The sequence below is a fragment of the Myotis daubentonii genome, chromosome 10, assembly GCF_963259705.1.
Source record: "Myotis daubentonii chromosome 10, mMyoDau2.1, whole genome shotgun sequence".
Classification (NCBI taxonomy): Eukaryota; Metazoa; Chordata; class Mammalia; order Chiroptera; family Vespertilionidae; genus Myotis; species Myotis daubentonii.
Genome location: NC_081849.1, coordinates 39,618,206 through 39,628,699, shown reverse-complemented (window position 1 = coordinate 39,628,699; position 10,494 = coordinate 39,618,206). Strand labels below are relative to the sequence as shown.

The 10,494-nt window shown below is 38.0% G+C and overlaps 1 pseudogene; it reads right to left on the bottom strand.

Moving 5' to 3' along the window:
* Positions 1-10,147: 10,147 nt before the first annotated feature.
* On the bottom strand, positions 10,148-10,243 carry LOC132211584 (U6 spliceosomal RNA; annotated as a pseudogene).
* Positions 10,244-10,494: the final 251 nt, after the last annotated feature.

Genomic DNA, 10,494 nt, shown 5'->3' with positions numbered 1-10,494 from the left:
AGTCAAAGTACTCAAAATCCCTGCTCAAAAATATTTAGTTGTAGACCAGCCAATATCAAATTCATATTAAATTGTTAAGAAATATGAGACCCTATCTATTAAGTAAGTCTTTCCAATAGATTAAAACAATAAGCTATAGTCCAGTTGAAAATTGTTACTACCAGTTGTGTCATTTGCAGCAATAGGATAGGGACCCAGCAGGTATTATTTTAAAAAATTAGGGTTTTGAAAACTAGTAACATTGTTAAAGGTTAGAGCTTTATCCGATTTTTAAAATATGCAGATATAATTGAATTTTTCATTAACAAAAATTTTACCTCATTGCAAACTATATTTTTTCAGATACTTGTGTGAATATATATCTACTCTCACTTCTTCTCAGAGTTTATGGCAAATAACAGCTTGGGCATTGTTCTGTACACCAAAGAGGTTGCAGGTTCCATTCCCAGTCAGGGCACATACCTACGCTGCAGGTTTGATCCCCAGTCAGGGTCCATGCAGGAGGCAACCGATCAATGTTTCTCTCTCACATCAATGTTTCCCTTTCTTCCTCTTTCTCTCAAGTCAATAAACATACATTCAGGTGAGGATTAAACAAATAATACTGAAAAAGGTGTGATAAATTTAAAACTTCATATTCAACTATATTAATATTCAAAATTGGTTTATATCATAATTTCTGTTTTGTTTTCTAAATTTATGCATTTAAAAAATCTCAGAAAAAATCTGTATAGTGTTGTGCAGCTCTATAAAAATATATTTAAAAGTTTGTGTTAATATACTAAACAACTCTTGTTTCCTGTATTCTGCATCAGTATATGCTGGTGGTTTTAATACAAAATAGATCATAGAGAAAGAATAATTAGTGTGAAAATAGAAAACTATCTACATATTTGCTTTATCATTATATCCTAATGATCTCCCAAATACCTTCCCATTTATTTTGATGTGACTAATGCATATTTTAATTTTCTAGTACACCATTGAGACACAGTTATCTGGACCAAAAAAAGGAGCAAATTGTTTTGGAGTGGATCCTGTAAGTGGTATTGTTAGCTTGAGAGGCAATGATACCTTGGATTTTGATGCTGGATATCAAGTAATTAATATATTTATTTATTATTTTACACAGAGTGACAGATTTTTTTTACAATGTCCACCTCTGCCTAAAAAATAAAACACATTATTATTTTAATGGGAAAGTAATATTTTGTGTGATTCTTTTATGAGAATTAGTGCAGTTCATCAAAGGTGTAGATCAGTGGTTCTCAAACTTCCTAATGCCGCGACCCTTTAATAGAGTTCCTCATGTTGTGGTGACCCCCAATAATAAAATTATTTTCTTTTTTTTTCTTTTCTTTTTATTTTATTTTTTAAATTAAATCTTTATTGTTCAGATTATTACAGTTGTTCCTCTTTATTCCCCACATAGCTCTCCTCCACCCAGTTTCCACCCCACCCTCTGCCCTTACCCCTCCCATTGTCCTCATCCATAGGTGTACAATTTTTATCCAGTCTCTTCCTGCACCCCCACAACCCTTTTCCCCCAATAATTGTCAGTCCACTCCCTTTCTATGCCCCTGATTCTATTATATTCACCAGTTTACTCTGTTCATCAGATTTTTTATTCACTTGATTTTTAGATTCACTTGTTGGTAGATATGTATTTGCTGTTCATAATTTTTATCTTTATCTTTTTCTTCTTCCTCTTCTTAAAGAATACTTTCATATAATACGTTCAGCATTTCATATAATACTGGTTTGGTGGTAATGAACTCCTTTAGCTTTTTCTTATCTGTGAAGCTCTTTATCTTACCTTCAATTCTGAATGATAGCTTTGCTGGATAAAGTAATCTTTCTCTCAGAGGTGCTTGCAGCGATTACTGGGACACTGAGACCCGGGGCCTCTTAGGGTAGGACTGAGGATCAGCCATAGCTGTTTGCTCCGCCCTGTTGATTCCCTGAGACCCCGCACCACCCAAGCTGTGCACAGAGGCTTTTGCATATGAAAGGCCTGGCCCTTTGCAATCTGAAAATTACCTAACAACCTGCAGGTGGGTCAAAGAGACCCAGAACTTCCAAAAGAAGGCCCAAGGCCCCACAGCAGCTTGCATTGCTTCACAGCTGGGCCTTATCTGGGCACCTCAAAACCCCAAACAAGGAAGGGGAATCTGCAGATCTCTCCATAGCTCCTGCTGGGTAGCCTCAGGCAGAGGCTAAATTAGCACCTCCTTAGAGATTCAAGAGCCAGTGTACCCAGTGGTCAGAGTGGGACCATCCAGATTACAACTCCTCAGATCCATAAGGGACACACTCAGGGGGCAGACTCAGTGAGCACCAAAGCCCCACTGAAGCAAGTCTTGCCCCAGAAGGGTCTTCAGCACAGAAGTTCTCCCACTGCAGACACAGCCGATTCTCACAGCCAATTGGCCTGGAGGTCAATTCCTCCCAGTGATACCTACAATAATCAAGGCTTAACTACAACAAGACTGTGCACAAAGCCTACAAAGGGGTGTATCAAGAGTGTCCATCTCAGGTAATTGGGGAGTCAGAGCCACGGGGCCCTATAGGACACCTAGCACAGAAAGGCACTCTATCAACAGAGGGAAACAGCCAAAATGCGGAGCCAAAGAAACAGGTCACAAACGACAGAAGTAGAGGAAAGCAAACTACTGGATATAGAGTTCAAAATCATGGTTATAACATTTTTCAAGAATTTTCTAGAAACCACCAATAAATCTAGTGAGACCCTCGAGGATATGAAAAAGGACCAACTAGAAATTAAGCATACACTGACTGAAATAAAGAATATTATACAGAGATCCAACAGCAGACTAGAGAATCGCAAAAATCAAGTCAAAGATTTGAAATACAAAGAAGCAAAAAACACCCAACTGGAAAAACAAAAAGAAAAAAGAATTCAAAAAAATGAAGATAGTGTAAGGAGCCTCTGGGACAACTTCAAGCATACCAACATCTGAATTATGGGGGTGCCAGAAGAAGAGAGAGCAATATTGAAATCCTATTTGAAGAAATTGACAGAAAACTTCCCCTACCTGGTGAAAGAAATAGACTTACAAGTCCAGGAAGCGCAGAGAACCCCAAACAAATGGAATCCAAAGAGAACCACACCAAGACACATCATAATTAAAGAGCAAAAGACAAAGAGAGAATCTTAAAAGCAGCAAGAGAAAAATAGTTAGTTACCTACAAGGGGGTACCCATACGACTGTCAGCTGATTTCTCAATAGAAACTATGCAGGCCAGAAGAGAGTGGCAAGAAATATTCAAAGTGATGAATAGCAAGAACCTACAACCAAGATTACTTTACCCAGCAAAGCTATCACTCAGAACTGAAGGTCAGATAAAGAGCCTCACAGATAAGGAAAAGCTAAAAGAGTTCATCACCACCAAACCAGTATTACATGAAATGCTGAAAGGTATCCTTTAAGAAGAGGAAGAAGAAAAAGGTAAAGATAAAAATTATGAACAACAAATACGTATCTGTCAACAAGTGAATCTAAAAATCAAGTGAATAAATAATCTGATGAACAGAATAAACTGGTGAATATAATAGAATCAGGGACATAGAAAGGGAGTGGACTGACAATTCTTGGGAGGAAAGGGGCGTGGGGGTGCAGGAAGAGACTGGACAAAAATCATACACCTATGGATGAGAACAGTGTGGGGGAGGTAAGGGCAAAGGGTGGGGTGGGAACTGGGTTGAGGGGAGCTATAGGGGGAAAAAAGAGGAACAACTGTAATAATCTGAACAATAAAGATTTAATAAAAAAATAGAAAAATAAAAAATAATAATAAATAAATAAATAATAAATAAAATAAAATGAAGCCACTTTGAAATATACAAATCCTATATAATAAAAGAGAAAAATGGTAATTGGCGTACGACGATACCTTTTTCATTGGCTAATCAGGGCTATATGCAAATTCACTGCCAACTAAGATTGGCAGTTAACTGCCAACAAGATGGTGGTTAATTTGCATATGTAGGCACAATGCAGGGAGGCGAAAGGGAAAGCAGGAAGAAGCCCCCTGCCACTGACAGTGATCGGAAACCCAGGGGGGAGCTAAGAGCTGGGGGGCAGGGCCAAGGCGGCCCTGGGGCCGCCTTGGCCCTGCCCCCCAGCCATGATTGGAGAATCAGGTGCCTTTTCCACCCTGGCCAGTGATAGCAGGAAGTAGGGGTGGAGCCAGCGATGGGAGCTGGGCACGGTCGAAGCTGGCAGTCCCAGGAGCTAGGGGCCCCTTGCCTGGGCCTAAAGCGGAGCCCACAATCGGGGCCGCTGCCACTGCAGGTCCCCGCTGCCCGGGCCAGACGCCTAGGCCAGAGGCATCAGGCCTGGGCTGGGGGCAGAACCAGTGATGGGGGGAAATGAGGGTCCCTTGCCCAGGCCTGGGCAAGGGGCCAATCCTGTGATTGGAGGGTGATGGGGGTCAACACCTGAGGGCCCCCAGTATGTGAGAGGGGGCAGGCTGGGCTGAGGGACACTCCCCCCCCCCCCCCCGCCCCACACCCAGTGCACGAATTTCGTGCACCAGGCCCCTAGTAATGTATATTTAACTAAGAAAGTAGTTGAATTTTTTTCAATGGCCTAGAAGAAAAACAATATATATATATTAGAAGAATGTTAAAACAAAATAAAACATAACAAAACAATAAACTAGCAGGAGCCATATAGATACATATTACAAAATAGCATATTATGACATTTTTGAAAATTCTTTTCCAGGTTTTCCAGCTTGCATTGAGAGCAACAGATACAACAGGTCTGTTTTGCCAAGGGACACTAATTATAAAAATCAGAAACATAAATGATGAGAAGCCTCAATTTGAGTAAGCATATTTATTTTAAAGTAGAATCATAAGAAAATGACTAAACTTTTTACTTATAACATAAGAATAATAAAGATTATGTAGTTACATAGAAATATTTTATATTGTTATACTAAAAATCAATGATTATATATACATGATTGAAACATATACTGATATATAGTAAAATATATACTAGAAAATACTGTAAAATGTTGGGGTCCAGCCCCAGCAGGTCCAGGGGTTCCCAGAGGTGTGGACGTAGTCGGCGAAGAAGGAATGAGACAGAAACAGCGTTCAGTTGATCAGCATAGCAAGGTTCTCTTTTTATTCTCCTGTTACATCTCTATTTATACCATTTGATCCTATAAGCATGCCTCTGTAGTTACATCATGGTATGTTTTGGGTCCTCCCTTAACCTTCTACAGTTCCTTGTTTCATGTCCATAGTTTATCTGACCTTTGCCAAAAAATCCCCTCTCCATCTAATTCTGTTGATTTTAATCCTATCCATTCTATTCCAAAGGTGTTATCTCCATTCCAAGGTCACTACTCTACTGTTCTGTTAAGCTACAAGGAAGTAACTGAAGGAGATTATCCTAAGTAAAGATTATGTAGTTTAAGCGTGATCGTTCCTAGTTAAGGTGATTAATTACCCGCCTGGCACTTAGTAAAGGGGTTTTATTCCCTTCCTTAATCCTGTCAATCCCTAACTCCAGGAAAAAAATCCCCAGCTGGGGAAACAACCTTTCGAGGAGAGGTGACCTTGGTTAAAACACATAGCTCTAAGAAGGGGAGAAAACATATTAAGAACAGTATGCCATATACCCCAGTTCCCTTCAAACATATGCTGTGCAGATGTTTCTTCCCTGCAGCGACTGTCTCAAGCAGCAAGGATGGACCAGCTTCCAGCAAATTAGCCCTTTTTTATTTTTTAAATGATAGTGCGTGTAAATCAGCGGCTACCTCTCAGATTGGGTTGTTTAACACTTGGAAGCCCTGTTTGTGACTTTGCCAACAGGTCAGTCCCAGGCTTAACCCTATATCGGCTTTCCACAGTAAAATACTGTAAAAATATAAAAATGACCAACATTGTAATATGGAGAAAGGATTTGTGTGTGTCTTTTTTCCCTTTTATATTTCCCCCAAAGGTGTTGTAACCTTCTTACATTGCTTTTTAATAAATACATTAATTTTAAATAATGAAATATTTAATTTAAACTATTTTACTCCCATACTCTGAGATATAATTGTGACATTGGAAGACATTTGCAGATTATAAATGGCTGGTGGATGTTATACTTCAAAATGTAGCAAATATAGGACTATAATCTAAGAATAATCAAATGTTTCATAAACTGCTAAAGAGAAAAAGAAAAATAGTAGTATTTAAATTCTTTTTCTTCCATCACTAAGTTATCTACACTAATAAAAGAGAAAAATGGTAATTGGCGTACGAGCTACCCTTTTCAGGGCTATATGCAAATTAACTGCCAACAAGATGGCGGTTAATTTGCATATGTAGGCACAATGCAGGGAGGCGAAAGGGAAAGCAGGAAGAAGCCCCCTGCCACTGACAGTGATCAGAAACCCAGGGGGGAGCTAAGAGCTGGGGGGCAGGGCAAAGGCGGCCCTGGGGCCGCCTTTGCCCTGCCCCCCAGCCATGATCAGAGAATCAGGTGCCTTTTCCACCCTGGCCAGTGATAGCAGGAAGTAGGGGTGGAGCCAGTGATGGGAGCTGGGCATGGTCGAAGCTGGCAGTCCCAGGAGCTAGGGGTCCCTTGCCTGGGCCTAAAGCGAAGCCCACGATCATGGGGCCGCTGCAGCTGTGGGTCCCCGCTGCCCGGGCCGGACGCCTAGGCCAGAGGCGTCAGGCCTGGGCAAGGGGCCGATCCTGCGATTGGAGGGTGATGGGGGTCAACGCCTGAGGGCTCCCAATATGTGAGAGGGGGCAGGCTGGGCTGAGGGACACTCCCCCCCACACACACCCAGTGCATGAATTTCGTGCACCGGGCCCCTAGTATCTTTATAGGTGAAGGAGAGCAATTCATTATTTGAGCCCTCAAAGTCCCTTTAACTTAAATTAGAAGCAAATATGGAGCTAGTTTCTCCTTTATTTCTGGGGATAGTTACCCTAACTCTCAACCTACATTTGCAGTTAAGGTACCACCAACTTCTTTGAACATTTTTCTGTTGCCTTCACTCCTTTAATAAGAATTATTATTTTTTTTTTGCTTTTACTTGGTAGAATTTAATGCTAGATATTAAAAGCAATACCCAAATCACTAAAATATTGCCCCCAAATATTGTTTTCATCTCTTAAGAGACATAGCATGTTAAAGGACAATGAAACAGAGAAGGAAATTATTTAAGTGATCTAAAATATAAGTATTGTGAGTTATATTACATTATGGTTTAAAGAAGTAACCACACTGTGGAGGGGAAGCCACACTGGATTGTGGTGGTCAGCAAGGTTGCTCAGAGGAATAGCGCCAGCCATTCACCTCCTTTTTCCTTTGATTACATTCCTTTGAGAATTTCCTTGAATATCTCTTTCAACCCCAGGTTTAGTCTTTCCTTCTGTTTAAATTTGTACAAAGTTATGGTATTTATCACATAGCATTATAGTTCTTTGAATCTGTGTCCTACACAAGCAGTCAAGTCCTGAAGAGCGGGCGCAGATTTAGAACTCTGTGTAAAAGTGGAACGACACACTGTAGGCTATCAATAAATGTCCGATGCTTGAATGGTAGGTTAAATTAAAATAAAAAGTTTCAGGAATGTTCTGGACATTGATGAGGAACTTTTGGATTTAAAAAGATGAGCAATAAATTTATAAGAAATATTTTGATCGTTTGCTTTTATAAGTTACCAGTTTGGACAGCATTTCATCACACTGGATAACAAGATGAAAATGACTATATTTAGTCCCTTATGTTCAGTTGCCAACGATTCCATACATTTGATACTTGAAATAATAGAGGTACAGTATTTCAATCTGTTTCATCTTTTTGCCACAATATCCTTGATTTCTGGCATGATACCAGAGACTAGATGATGAAAAAGTAATGCCTATGCAAAAATTAAGTAACTTTGTGCCAAAAATGGGTTTTCTTAACATTTAAATACTTTTGGAATTCTTAACTTCTTGACAAGATGAAGGCGGTGACATCACAAATCTAAAAGATGATTTAGATTATCTTAACTCAGCGTATATATGCATACAAGTTTGCATTTTCAACATTCTTCATCATCATATTTTTTTTAGGCCATTTCCTTTAAATACAATTAATGTGACTGAAGATAAACCTGTTGGAGAAATTATAGCAAGAGTAAAAGCAACAGATCTAGATGAAGATGGCAGCATTACTTATTCCTTTAAAACTCAGCAGGACATGTTCAGCTTGGACCCTTGTAAGTTTTAAATGCCCACTTTGACCCCACTTTTCTTCAACATTCACTATCGAATTCCTGCATTTATTTTAGATGTTGGCCTGATAAAACTACCCCCAAATTAAATTAAGTATGGGAATGGAAACATACCAAAAATATGCGGCATATGATAGTTGCTATTCTGCGAATTTCTGGTAAACTATACGACAACTAAGTCACATCTCTCTCCTTAATTTCATTTGTGCACGTTGGGATATTCTATTCAGCCACAGGGAAACAAAAAAACCCCCACCAGGAACAGAAGTGTGAAAGGTGGTTAAACATTCCCTGAAAGGCTGTTGTCTCTGTGTGTGATACTGGAGCCTGAAGTCCACAATGCAGGAAGTCAGGAAGGACAGGGGATATAAAGTGGGGACATTAAGGGTGGACCAGAGCACATCAGCATGTGCTGGACTCCAGGAGAATGGACTAAAATCGCTGTCAGTTCTTGTTGCCTCTGACCTGGTGGTGTGAGTATCCTGCAGAAGCTAGGGCCTTTTATCACTAGGTTGAGCACACACACCTGCTCTAAGAGTCAGATAAGCTGAAAGAGGATCCAGAGGCAGGTAGACAGTTATAGATACTCCATGCCAATGGTCAGGGGATGGGCCAGCAAAAACACATGTAAGAACTCAAAAGGCTGCTGCTAGCTTTTCACTCTCCCCGTCAACCAAGAATCTTCCTTGGTGTTGTCAGGAATAAATTGTCAACTCTGCTTTCACAAAAGTTCCTAAGTTTGACCTCTGAGCTCATTTTTCATTTTGTATACAATAAGATTAAATCAGATTGCAGAAGTAATACATGAATAAAATTTTAATATGGTTTGGCTAGTTTTTTTCATCCTCAAAAACACTAATAACTTTATTATTGCAATTAATATACAGTGGGTTGTGCCTAGAATTTTTAAAGTAGAGATCCTACCTATGCTTGGTAGATTCATAAATGACAACTTAGAGATTAGAGGAAAATGTGATGAAACCACTTATGACATTTAATTATGATTTAAAGATAAGCAAATATAAAGCAAGTGGGCATTTTTAAATAAATATTTTTAGTGGTAAACACCGCTTTTCTTATTCACTAAAATGTGTATCATTAAATTAATTAAAACACCATCAATATGAATAAATTAACATGCTTAATTATTTTAATTTGGTATTTGTTTTCATTTTACTTCTTTTCATTAGTTACAGGCATAATCACTCTTCTTCAGCCTTTGAATCTTGACAACCCAAATAACACTAAAACCTACTCTTTGGATGTTGAGGCCAGAGATAATGGAAATAATACCAGTACCTATGTGTTTACAGTTTTTGTGGAGAATGTAGATGATCCAATTATCTGTGACTCAAGTTTTTCAACAGCAGCAGGTATATTACAAATCAATTTTTTATAACATTCATAAAACAATGATAGTGTGAGAAAATTTTTAAATAAAACTTGGAATTATAGTTTGTTTCTTATAGTTTAAGCATTTCTTTTTCTTTAGTTTCATAAAAGACAAGTACATAAAGTGACAGATATACTTCTAAAAGAAAAAATAATAATCAGATTTAGTGTAATTTAAATTAACATTCAAATACTTCTTTGTGCAGCAGATTAAGTATAGGAGTACTTACAAAATTATTTTAAGTTTATATGTAACATATGAATTAAGAGGTAGTTCACAAGTTGTCAAATACATGAAAATCTAAACAACAAAATATAATTTTCATCTATGAAATTGACCACAGTTTAACAATAATGGGGGAAAATACCAGTGTTGGCTAAGATATAATAAAAAAAAAATAACACTTTGATAAAGTGGGATTTTAAATAATCTCCCAAATTCTATTTTAGTAAACATTTAGAAAGAATATTAGAATAATTATAATTTTATTTTAGTAGAGTTTTTTTTTTAAATATGGAATGTTTCATGATTTTGCTAATCTTCTCTGTATCATTCCAATTTTAGTATATGTGGTGCCGAAGCGAGCACTCTCAGAGTTCTTATTTACAGAATTTTTGGACATACAGTCAAGGTTTATGTTTAATATTTGTAGTAGCATAATGTTTGAAATGTCCAAAATGTTTAACAAGAAGAAATTGGTTAAAAGATAGTCTATCCATTTATAAAATGCTGTCTTGCCTTTGAAAAGTATCTTTCAAAAATAAGTATGAGATTATATACAAAGTGTGAAAAGCTTCCTTAATTTTGTTGTACATAATGATATGTGATATTAATAATTA